At 41.8% G+C, this 13,191-nt stretch overlaps 1 long non-coding RNA gene across 1 annotated transcript in view; it reads right to left on the reverse strand.

The window, feature by feature from the left end:
• Positions 1-4,774: 4,774 nt before the first annotated feature.
• The window catches only part of LOC130199319 (uncharacterized), a 33,244-nt gene continuing 24,827 nt past the window's right edge, over positions 4,775-13,191 (reverse strand). The window contains exon 3 of the long non-coding RNA XR_008832803.1: positions 4,775-5,019. This is a non-coding gene — a long non-coding RNA (uncharacterized LOC130199319). The remainder of the gene's footprint in view (positions 5,020-13,191) is intronic.

A 13,191-nucleotide genomic window follows, 5' to 3' on the forward strand; every position in this document is an offset into this window, starting at 1 on the left:
CCGTCCTGATGTAGACTCCATGTTGACTGTGCTGTTGTTCCGGACTCTAGTACTGAGCAGGTGGATGTGTCCGCCCATGACCAAGGTGAACGACTTTCTTGTCAGTTGTGTCCAAGATGGCTCAAATAATCCGTGTGACTGCGTAAGTATTGGTGCTGGATGCCGTGATACTGGGTGATGGGTTGCGTATGAGTGTATGAATGCGACTGATGGATGTGCTGTGCTGTTGACTGTTTTGTACATGGATATATTGCTTGTTGATGTTGTATTTCCTGATGAACTAAGCACTGACGTACGATGTTGTCAGCCACAACTCATATATGTATCTATCAGTAATGTTTGCACTTGATGAGGGCGTAAGTCTCCTGATGTACGCATGTGTAATAATTTATTGATTTGACCTAACTGCTGCCTAGTACCTGGCTGACTGTCGTGTAGACTGTCCTGGAACCTGATTGGTCGTAAGCTGGGGGGTGTACGTGTGATGTATCCTGGTTAATGGTCTGGACGTGTACCTGTGTGAACAATGTGTACGACTGTCTTTCGTCCGATGTGTATGATTATTGGTGTGACAGTATGTGATGTAGTTGTGTCTATGTCGGTGTGTATACTATTCGAATGGTCTGTAAAACTTTTAGTTTTAAATGTGGAGTTGACTGAACATAATTCAAAACGTTAATTAATCGTTTTTGTCCATGTTGTTTGTAACATAAGCCTAGCATGCTTTGTTAGAATGTTGCGCTGTAAGTTCAGGAAGTTGGCGTCGTTGTGTGGCATGGAGATGGACTTTTTATATTGCACTAAGCGAAGACCTAAAATGCGTGTCACCTGGAGCGCTGTCCAGTTATAATGCAACATGGTTCGTACGCGCTTGTCTCAGATAATCAAGCGATAAGAGAGGCTCGCTGGACTGAAGGACCGTGTATGATCTTGGTCGTCCGTGGTAGGACCAGGTAGAACACTCCACACCGGGTAACACTATTCACTCCAATTAACTCAAATGTACATTAAAAGCTTCGTGGTTACAAAAATACTTAGAGTTTGTTCCGATAGCAGTAATCTTGATAGAACGCTCAATAATGGTATCTTTACTCCGTTGAATGTTCTTAAAGATATTCCAAAACTATTCATGTATGAATTCTTTATAATTATAAGTCATGAACTTACATGTTAATAGGTCTTAAAGAACCTGAGATGGAAGGTTGTTTGATAAAATCATAATGAGTTCCTGAATGATGAATCTTAGTCCTACTCATATTGGTAAATAGGTGGACCGCTTAGAACGGCCTGGTGATGAAGCTTTGTGAACTATGGATCCTAACCTGACTGAACGGTCCTGAACCTAGTACTGCGTATGTCCGTACGGTGTACTCTATACACTGACGAATGGTTAGAACCTGGATGGTTCTTGTGACCACTGTTGTGGTCCAAGAACCATACCTGCGATAGACTGTACCTATAGTTTCTGAAGAATCTTTCAGACCAATAAGCTCTTTATTAACTGTTTGAACTGGTTGGTGAACAAATGTGTTAAAACCTTCTGAAGTTCTAACCACACCTGTATGGACTCTTTGGATACTCTTTAATATCATGGTTTTTAACCGTACTAGTGAATTTACTAAGCAGAATGGTGCATGAAGCTCCTCATTTAAGGTCTCTAGTTATGGTACAGAATATTCCAAGTGAAAGTGCTTAAAGAACCGGTTTCAAAGTTATTTGTGACCATAACATGCTGCTCAAAGATTCGAATCTGCTGGCCTCACTTTTGAGATGGGTCTTTATGGAGTCGTCTAAGTGACAATCAGAAGAATCTCCTGTGCTGAAGAACACTGCAACAAATGGTACACTGATACTCATGAATACACCATGGTTACAATTAACACATTTGGACAGCAATCGAAGCACAACAGTAAACACTACAACAAGCACGTTTGGCACTGTAGTCCACACAAGAATTCACTGCTACTTGGGAGTTGCCTTTCTCCAGAATGTATTGACGCTGGCACGTTTTACTCTGAACACTGGACGACTTAGCTAAACTTGATGTATGTAATATATAACTCTGCAATGGCCATTTGATGACTACCATGCACCATACTTAAAGTGACTCATGTGGCTTGTCTAGTACCTTAAAATAAATGGTCTCCTGTAAAGAGCTCTGATGAGTTGTAACCCTGATGGGAGGAGCACAGAGCCATCACATCACGCTGAGAACAATCTTGTTAAGGAAAACATTGGAAAAGATGCTTAACGCATCCATTAAGTATTTATCCAAGGTTTACTACAATGCACACAGATTTACAACACGAACTGTTCTCTTTCAAAGCATTCTGTCATCAAAGCCATGTCACACTGCTGAGTTTGAAGACGCTTGAGACTCCTGAATTGGTTCCACTTTGGAGACTCAGAAGTGAGCTGAAGACACCGAGAGCGTGTCCATCGTGTAGGAACATATGGCACATACAGAGACTTCATGGCTCTTTGCATAGAGAGATATAGGCTTTGACAAACTCTTCTACAGGGAAGTAATCTATCCCCTTTTCCGAGGTTTGTGCAGTAAAGCAGTGCTGAAAAATCAACTGCAAGTTCTCACAATATCATTATTATTTTAAAGCACTCAAATATTCTCAACAAAAGCATGGATCTTATACACCATAACAATCCTCTGGGTTTTGGTTTATTTGTGGACCATAAAGAGTAGTAAATGAACTCTTTGAAGGTTTCACTGATAGCCATTATAGTATTGAAGAATTTATAGAAGAAAAGTCTAAAGCAATGGCAACATTACTTTCTTGAACATAAATACTCTTCTATTGGCAAATTTTACGCACAGACGTTCAATTATTTACACATTGAAAGATCTAGGCCATAATTAAAGTCATTCCGCAGTTCCTTAGTGTCATAAGGCGCAACCGACTGTAATTTCACGACTGGCCCAAGCTGATGACTTAAGCCCTATGAGTCGTTAATGAGCCCTTTGGGGGTTGAGAAGATACCTCGTAGCCCAAACCCGACCGGCTTGATTGGTTAATTGGCTTGTCAAGGAGGAGTTTGTAACTAAAAGATGTCCTCCCCATTAACCAAAGGGTCAAGGCTCTACTAAACATGCACCGATGTTAAAACATGAAAAGTTTTAAAAAGCTTTTATTTCACAAAAGTTACCATAAAGGCCTGTTAGAGGTTTTAAACTCCTATTTGGCAGAAGACCGTCAATGTTTATTAAAACCGGTTTGAAAGGTTCTTTAACCAGATATGGTGTTCTCAAGAACCTTCATGAAGTTCTTGACACCCACAATATAGGTTCATTAAGTTTAAAATCATTTAAGTATGAATGGTTCAAAATGAAAAACTTGTTCCTGGTTTGAAATGGTTTGAATAGAACAAGTACAATTCCCAGTAAGAACACATTTCTTAAACAACTTAAGCTCTTTCAATTGTTTTCTCAAAGCAAAAGTTAAAACCAAGGTTCTAAAGAAGCTGGTTTGGTTTGTGGAGCAATGGGCATTAAGCAGTTACGTGGGAATTATCAACTGAACACCTTTAGGAATAAAGCAGAACTTCAAATTAAAATTTGGTTCTCATAAAAATGGTTGAAATTTAAAACGGGACCAAAATGGTTCTCCTCTGGCTCCTCTGGCCCCTTTTCTTATGGCTTGATGTTTAAGCAAGCAAGAATAGAGAGCAAATAACTACCAGTTTAAACACTTAAGATATGTATAAGAGAAAAGGTAATTAATATAAAGACATTAATTTTACACAATTTAAATGTTATTATATAAATCTTTATTTAATTTAATTTTAACTGGACTTCAATTTAGTGGTATTTTTAACACTGTATATTTAAAATATTCTCAAAGATCGTGGGTTAAACCCCAAGTGCCCCTCCCATTTAACTTTAAATGTCATTTGTGTTTTCCTGAAATATGAAATTTAAATTTTTTAATACTTCTCGCCAACCAAACATCCGAGAAATTACCTGTTCAATTTTTTTAAAACATAAAGTCAACAGATGGCCCAGAGGTGACAGGTAATGAAGTATGTTTGCATTTCAGAAGGACCCCAGTTGCTGTCCGGGAGAAGGGTTTTACTTTCAAGAATAAGATGAAATTTAAAACAAGCAATAAAAATTTTTAAACCAATTTTCCCGGGTGTCAAAAAAGGGCCCCCCCAAAAACCTTGGCAAAAAAAAAAAACGGAAAAAAAAATTTTTTTGTTAAAAAACCCAAAAAAATTGATTTTAAAGTTTTTTTTAAAAAAAAATTTTTAATTTTAAGTTTTTTCCCTTTTCAAAAAAAATTTTTTAAAAAGTGTTTTTTAAAAAAAAACCCAAAATTTTAAAAAGAAATTCCTTTTGGGTTTTTTTTTTTTTTTTTTTGGGGTCGAAAAAAAATTTTTTTTTTTTTAAAACCCCCAAAAGGAAAGGAAAGAGGTGGGGTTATGTTTTAGCTCCGCTAATGCCTTTCCTACTGAATTTTCCCGTACCATAAAAAATTACTTAACAATGCCAAAAAACACAACATTAGGTCAAAAAAATTAATTATTAAAAAATTGCAGTCCGCAAATTTTCCCAAATGGTTTTTTAAAACTTACGTTCCTTTTTGGAAAATTGGACTTTGGAGATGGAAAGGGTCAAATTCCCAGGGAAAAGGACATTAAAAAGCAAGACGCTTGAACGCTTCTCGTTCCCCCTTGAGCCCAAGCTAAGAAGCAAAGACCGCTTGAGCTTAAGCTTAAGCCGTTACATATACGAGATTTGACTCTGTACAGGGTCAAATTAACTCTACATCTGCTCACATTTCACCAACAACAACAAATTAACTCTTTTCAATTTGCTGTGTGTGTGTGCTGCTTCTGAACCAGCCTCAAAGATTGACCCGAGGAGGCTGAGGAAGAGGAGGAGAGGGAGAGGAGGAGAGGGAGAGGAGGAGAGGGAGAGTCAGATGAGGGGAACGCCAGGAGTACGTGTCCACGGGGAGACATCGGGGTGGGATCACGTGGGAACAGAGAGCATGATGGGAGCTGAAATTAAAAGCAGAGACAATAAGATGACAAGACATATTTGCGGACGTGCCTCCGGGAAACACTTAGGAGGCCCTCCAAGAGCCTTGAGACAAGGAAAGGAAACAGAGAAGGAGACACAAGGACACTTTCTCTCCTCTGAGGAATTCCCTCCGTCATAGAATAAAACATCCATTTACTTCCATTAAAACTTGATTTTTAAAGCTAAAATGCAATGTGTTTATATATATATACATTTATATATTTATATATATATACAGTATATAAATATAAACACATTGCATATATATATGTATAATGTCAATGTCAATAGTGGAATATATATATATATATATATAAATGCATATATATACTGTATAGTGGAGTCAAAGTTTAGAATGGATTATATATATATGTATATATATATATACATAAAATAAAAATAAATAAAAAATATATATATAGTGGAATCAATGTTTAGAATGGATTATATAAACTGTATATGTATATATATATATATTTATATATATATATACATATATAAGGAAAGAGAAGAGATCGTGAAAGTTAAATAAAGTCCCATCTAGGCTCCGCTTTCATTCGTCCCTTTCTTCTTAACTGTTAAGTCTCTTTCTGTTTAAATCCATTAAAACAAATTCAAATTCCTCTTCGTACACGCTGCCGGGCCAATAAATCTGACTCCGAGAACATTGTACCGCGTTCATTTATTTATACATTATATGTATACATTGCGAGTGGCCCCCGGGGGCCATCGCTTCTAATTGTTTTTTCTTCAAAAAGCCTCTCGGCGGCCACGCTCTGCTCGTTACTCGCTGCTCGACGACTGGAACCGAAGCGTGGCTTTAAACGCCGACTCTAAAATTGCGTCACACCGCGAAAAAAGAGGAGCACCGCCTTAAGAGAGGAGCGCCGCCTTAAGAGGGGAGTGCCGCCTTAAGAGAGGAGCGCCGCCTTAAGAGGGGAGCGTCGCCTTAAGAGGGAAGCCCGGCTTAAGAGAAGAGCGCCGCCTTAAGAGAGGAGCGCCGCCTTAAGAGAAGAGCGCTAAGAAGAGAAGAGCGCCATATAAGAGAGGCGCCGCTTTAAGAGGAGCGCTACTTAAGAGGGAAAGCGTCTTATAGAGAGAAGAGCGCCTTAAGAGAGGAGCTACTAGCCAGAGGGGAGCGCCGCCTTAAGAGAAGAGCACAGCCTTAAGAGAGGAGCGCCGCCTTAAGAGAAGAGCGCCGCCTTAAGAGAAGAGCACCGCCTTAAGAGAGGAGCGCCGCCTTAAGAGAAGAGCGCCGCTTTAAGAGAAGAGCGCCGCTTTAAGAGAAGAGCCTCTTAAGAGGAGCCGCTTAAGAGAAGAGCGCCGCCTTAAGAGAAGAGCGCCATGCCCGCCTTAAGAGAGCCCTTAAGAGGGGAGTCACTTAAGAGAAGAGCGCCGCTTTAAGAGAAGAGCGCCTCCTTAAGAGGGGAGCGCCGCCTTAAGAGAAGAGCGCCGCCTTAAGAGAAGAGCGCCGCCTTAAGAGAAGAGCGCCGCCTTAAGAGAAGAGCGCCGCCTTAAGAGGGGAGCGCCGCCTTAAGAGAAGAGCGCCAAGAGAAGAGCCGCCTTAGAGAAGCGCTTAAGAGAGCGCTTTAAGAGAAGAGCGCCGCCTTAAGAGGGGAGCGCCTTAAGAGGAGTGCTGCCTAAGAGAGGAGGCCGCCTTAAGAGAAGAGCGCCGCCTTAAGAGAAGAGCGCCGCTTTAAGAGAAGAGCGCCGCCTTAAGAGGGGAGCGCCGCCTTAAGAGGGGAGCGCCGCCTTAAGAGGGGAGCGCCGCCTTAAGAGAAGAGCGCCGCCTTAAGAGAAGAGCGCCACCTTAAGAGAAGAGCGCCGCCTTAAGAGCCGACAGCGTGACGGACCGTGCGTGGTCGGCGGGCTGAGCGCTGCAGGGCGGGGCCCTTGGCGCCGTACATCCAGCACGCCATTAGCACAATCGCCGCATCTCCTCCCGTTAATATGTACGGTTCATTTCCTCCCCCCAAAAAACTATAAAATACAAAGTGACACAACAGCAGAATCACACCAACGCACTGTCATTCTCTCTCTCTCTCTCTCTCTCTCTCCTTGTATTTCCACCAGCTCTGCATTCCCCTTGCGGTCTTCGTGTGGGGGGCCGGGGGCCGGCGGCGCCGGGGCCCCTGATGAGGAGCATTGATCCTCGTTGGGTTGTGAGCGCGTTAGTGGCCCGTCGACATGTTAATAAGCCCCGCCGTTATTCCGGAGGAGCTTTAATTAGCCGCTCGGAAATGTGCTTACTGGGCAGCGCCGTCACTCTGTCGTGGCACACAGTGCTGAACACACACACACACACACACACAGGCGGGAGAGAGGTCGCACACACACACACACACACACACACACACACACACACACACATATATATAGTACAGTCACTCATTTCATGGACCGCCGAGATGGCGATCAAAACAACATTCCCCATTTATTCAATTAATAGTTTCATTAGCGGTGTGAATGTACTTCCTCGTGCCACACACACACACACACACCCACACACACACACCCACACACACACACACACACACACACACACCCACACACACACACACACATACACACCCACACACACACACACACACACACACACCCACACACACACACATCCACACACATACACACACACACACACACACACACACACCGCTCATCTGCTTCTACTGTGCTGCATGTACCCTCCGGCGCTCTCGGTTCCTAATGCCTCCATCTTGCGGCTCGTCGGCTATTGAAGTGAAGACGGTCCGAGTGTTATGACGTAATCACGTGTTTTATGTCAAATAAGTAATAATAAAAGTAATTGTTCGTATTCTGAGTGAGTGGAATATATTCTGAAAGCAAGCCAATTACAATTTTACGTGAGAAAATATTGACTGACGTTGCATTCATGGAGCGTGATTTCATTACAGCCACTTGGAGCTAACGACTTCTGTTGAGCAGTCATCAGAAAGAGACGGCGCCGGGCCCCACTCTGACTGTGTGCCAGACGACGGAGGCCTCACTATGATACGGTGGAAGGACATCGTTGTCTTTTTCATGGCTTCCAAAAGCGTTGAAAATCAAATCAAAACCTTGTTCTGGTCCCACATGCTTCAGGTTTGGTTAAGTTTAGGTTTAGTTAAGGTTAGTGTAACCGTGTGGTTAAGTTTAGGCTTAGTTAAGGTTAGCGTAACCTTGTGAGAACCAGGGTTCTCTTAAGAACCATTTCCTTATTCAAATAACCTATAAAGGTGTCTCAAAGAACCTTCAAAAAATGGTTCCTCAAGGCACCATTTCTTGTTCTAAAAAGAACCTTTCAAACCAGGGTTTTTTAAAGAACCATTTCATTAAACAGTTCTTCAAAGAACCCATCACGGTGCCTCAAACGAATAAATGGTTCTTCAGTAGGCGATGGTTCTCCGTAGAACCACGAAGCCTTTTAAAGAACCCTTTAGGAACCGTTCTCTCTGTGCTGCAGTGTTTTTCCCTCTTGGCTCGCGACCTGCTGACACCGCCGAAGATCAGCGGTACCGCCGGTCCTCCTCCTCCGTCTGACTTCAGAGGGGAAGAGATAACGCAGAAACAAAACCAGCCTTCCTTCACTCCACCTGATCCATTAATAATCCTCTCTCTCTCTCTCTCTCTCTCTCTCTCTCTCTCTCTCTCTCAGAGTTACAGCTTGTGTACATAAGCTGCATGGCGGCTTCACTCTCTTCCCACTCCTGTACAGAAAATTAGTAATTCATTTGTAGTGGGAGCAGATTTACCGACGCGCGGCCGGGAACATATTTCCCGAATTCCCCCGAGGGCGCCGCTGCTGACTCGTGTCATATTTACTGTGTAATTGATTTTTAAACACTCGTCTCTCTCCGTTCCCGCACAACTGTTTTTTTCTTCCCCCCTGTTGCCCACGGCGATTGATCCTGTACCTCCTATGTTCATCTCTTCATTATAAGATAAACATCATCATCTCGGCATCGCTGTCCTTTCACTATGTATTGGCTTCTCTTACCCCCCCCCCCCCTGACAGGAGCACCTTATTGCGCATTGGGGAGGACGGGAGAGGAGGAGGGGGAGGAGGAAGAGGATGCCGAGGGTGGAGGAGGGAGTGAAGGGTGGACGAGAAGAAGGGAGGGAGTGGACGAGGAGGACCAAAGAGCATGGACGGAGAGACGGAGGGGTAGTGAAAGAGGGGTGGAGGCCAGGGAACTCTTAAAACCCTCGGCGTCTGATACTGACCCCTTAGAGATGGAGGGGTAGTGAAAGAGGGGAAGAGGGGTAGAGGCTAGAGAACCTTTAGAAACCCTCACCGTCTGATACCGAGCCCTTAGGGGTAGTGAAAGAGGGGTAGAGGCCAAAGAACCCTTTAAAACCCCCGGCGTCTGATACCGACCCCTTAGAGATGGAGGGTACTGAAAGAGGGGAAGAGGCCAGAGAACCCTTTAAAACCCCCGGCGTCTGATACCGACCCCTTAGAGATGGAGGGTACTGAAAGAGGGGAAGAGGCCTGATGTGAAAGCCTTCTAAGGGGTATAGCGCCGTGGCCGAATGGAGCTAACGGTAGCAGTCACTGTAGCTGTATCGCTTCCTGACAAAAAAAGGTACCTAAGGATTGGGCCTACGGTGTGGTCACCAAGTGGGGACTGAAGAGCTGTGATTGGTCAGCACGGACTGCTTTTAGATTTCGCTACTGATTCTGAAGGAGATTGCTGAGAGAGAAGACGAGATCCAGCAAGTTGACATGTAAACACAACTGGGTGGAGTCGTCTCACATGGACCTTAGCGTCAAAAACAGCGCGATCACGTGCAGTGCATCCATCTAGGGTGTTTTTTAGCAATGGATCCAACGTCGGGACAAATCCACTGACATGTGGCTCGTGTCAGCTACGAATCGAACTCCTAAAGTCCAATAGAAGGTTCTGGTTCCAGTGGGTTGGGCGATCAGGAAGCATCAGAATCAGTGGTTTCTACATTGGGGCGGGGGAGGAGGGGGGGCACTGCCCCTCCACATCCAGATGGCGCTGTTGTGCAGAAAGCTCGGTACATTCGTACTTCGCGACGAAATATATATATATTTTAATATATTTTTTTAATGCAAAGTAGCGTGAATATGTGTGTGAATAAACTTGACTCACACGCATTATAGTCTTGTTTCGGAGCAACGGCCCATGCTTGGCCCACCGTTACCATGGAAACGCCAATGAGCGTGAACCACACAGGCCAAAGTTGACATTGAGCGGTGGGGCACTTTCAGATGTGCCCCACGAAATCTGCCTGGCAACTAGACTGGAATAACGTGAAAACCGCGAGACCTGTACCCTGTGACTAAGAAAAAACAACAACATATAGTCAGATCAATGCCGGCTACCGGTTAGTTAGCTCACGTAGATTCCGACAACTTCCGAAGAGTTTTTGCAGCCCTTAGTATATCTGACTGGTCTGTATAGGACGACTGTTATAAGAATCTACCCCTATTTTTGTGATGGTGACATGACGTCACACCAGAAATGTCAGGCTTACATCGCCACTGATCAGAATAGAGATCATCGCGGAGGGGCCTCGGGAAGGGAAAGAAGGAATAGGTGGATGAAGGATAGGACAATCATAAAAAAGGCAAAAAAAGAAGAAATAATGCAATTAAAGAAGCAGGGAGCAAAGGATGAGTTGCGCAGGAGACCAGAGAGCCGTCCTCTCTCCTGAGGGGAGGTGCTAGGCTCTTCTAATCAATCCATGGATGCATTGTAAAATCAATGCTCTGTATAATTAGGGCAATCCAAGGGTAAAAAAAATGCACCCTGCTCTGCATTTTGCCTCCGTCGGCACTCGGTCGTTGCTTTCCGCTGTAACGACGGCGTCATCGTAAACGGCTCCGGGTCACACTTACATTATTCCAAATTGGTTGGAATAATTGAAAAACCTCTGGGTCCTTCGCTGTATGACGTGTCACAAAGAGCAGTCGCCTCAAAGGTAACAATGTGCGGCGAGAGAACTTGAGGCCGATGCCGTTGTTTAAGCGCCTGATGGCGTTTTTAATAGTTTTTTGCCACGATCGATACGCTCACCCGAACCGGCTCGTCTTCTCTTTTTACACCACTGAGGTCCTTCACTAGACCACACACACATATACACGTATACACACACACACATACATACTCACATCCACATACACACACACACACACACACACATACATACACACACATACACACACACACATTTTTGCTTTTTAATTATTACCTTTAAACATATAATGTGTTAAAAAATTTGACAATACATTATTATTTCTCTTTTACTTTGAAATGTCAACTCTTATTTGATGTGTTACTGGGGACCTTCACCAGACCACACACACATACATACACACACATACACCCCCCCCCCTCACACAGACACACACACACACACACGCACATGTTCACTATTTAATTATTACCTTTAAATATACAACATGTTAAAAATTCGACAATAAATTATTATTTCTCTGCTTTTATTTTGAAATGTCAACTCTTATTTGATGTGTTACTGCGGACCTTCACTAGACCACACACACACACACACACACACACTGTAATAATGTAATTATTACCTTTAAACATATAATATGCTTAAATTTCTTCAATAAATTGTAATTTCTATGCCTTTACTCTGAAATGTCAACTCTTATTTGATATGTTACTGAGGACCTTCACCAGACCACACACACATACACACACACACATTCACACACACACACACACACACACACATACACACACACATCAAAAAATAACTGGTTTGCTTTGTAATTATTACCTTTAAACATATCATATGAACATGCAAATATTATTCCTTTGCTTTTACTTTGAAAGGTCAACTCTTATTCTGTAATAAAGTATCCTCCGCGTGATCACTCACATGTCACATTAACTTAATTACTTGAAGCGTTATATTGAATTTAATATTTAATTAAATAAAAGTATAGCCCACATTTAAAAACAGGAACACATCATGGTTGTGTGAGTAGTGGCAGACGGATGACATTTTACTTAAATATTGCTATTATTATTATTATTTATTATTATTATTCATTTTACTTTAATATTACTGACATAATATTTTATTATTATTTATTATTATTATTTATTATTATTCATTTTACTTAAATATGACTGACATATTATTTTGTTATTATTTATTATTATTCATTTTACTTTAATATTACTGACATATTATTTTTTTATTATATATTATTGTTTTTCATTTTACTTCAATATGACTGACATATTATTTTATTATTATTTATTAATATTATTATTATTAATAATTTTACTTCAATATTACTGACATATTATTTTATTTTATTATTATTTATTATCATTATTATTTTTTTTAATTATCGAATCATTTTACTTCAATATTACTGAATTATTATTTTATTATTTAAGTAAAAATGGCAATGAAAGGGAACTTCTAAAGAAAGAAGTTACAAGGACAATTTACTTAAATATTGTTTGATCAAAAACAATTCTTACTCGCAAGTAAAACTCAACTTGAAAATGTCAGAGTGAAAACGCCAGCGCGTTCCTCTGTGGTAGCGCTCATCTCTCTTTGGGTAAATACCTTTTCTTCAGAGTTCTCTCCACACACTCCGCCGTGCTGTTGTCATATCGCCACTGAAATATTCATGCAGGCAACAAACGCCCGGGACGAGAACTTCAAGGCCGTTTGAAGTGTGTGAATGTCAGCTTCATGTTTTTATAGTGTGTGTGTGCTCTGAAAAGTTAATAAAACATGTCGGGCTGCGTCCGTGTGTCCGTCCTCTTCTCGTGAGCGTGGTGCTTTTTGGCTATAACCCGAGAATTCATACGGTAATTATGACAATTTCCCCCCCAAAAGCATCTTAGAGGATTCAAATGATGAGGTAATAACATATCTGAGAGGCCACGAGATGGTGGTGATAGTTCATAAATGATGAGTTCAAGTTCTTCAGGAAGAATGGGGAATTTAAGGCACAGACGACCCCGAAAACATTAAAACTCGCGTCACAAAGTGGCATTTTATAATAATGAATTCCTCTGATTGACGAGAGTTATACATATAAAAAGTTATATAGGAAGTATTTTTTTTAAACTGTTGGAATATTATAATGAGAGCAATCGTGGAGGTCTGGATGGTGGAGGTCTGGA

The sequence above is a fragment of the Pseudoliparis swirei genome, chromosome 9, assembly GCF_029220125.1.
Source record: "Pseudoliparis swirei isolate HS2019 ecotype Mariana Trench chromosome 9, NWPU_hadal_v1, whole genome shotgun sequence".
Classification (NCBI taxonomy): Eukaryota; Metazoa; Chordata; class Actinopteri; order Perciformes; family Liparidae; genus Pseudoliparis; species Pseudoliparis swirei.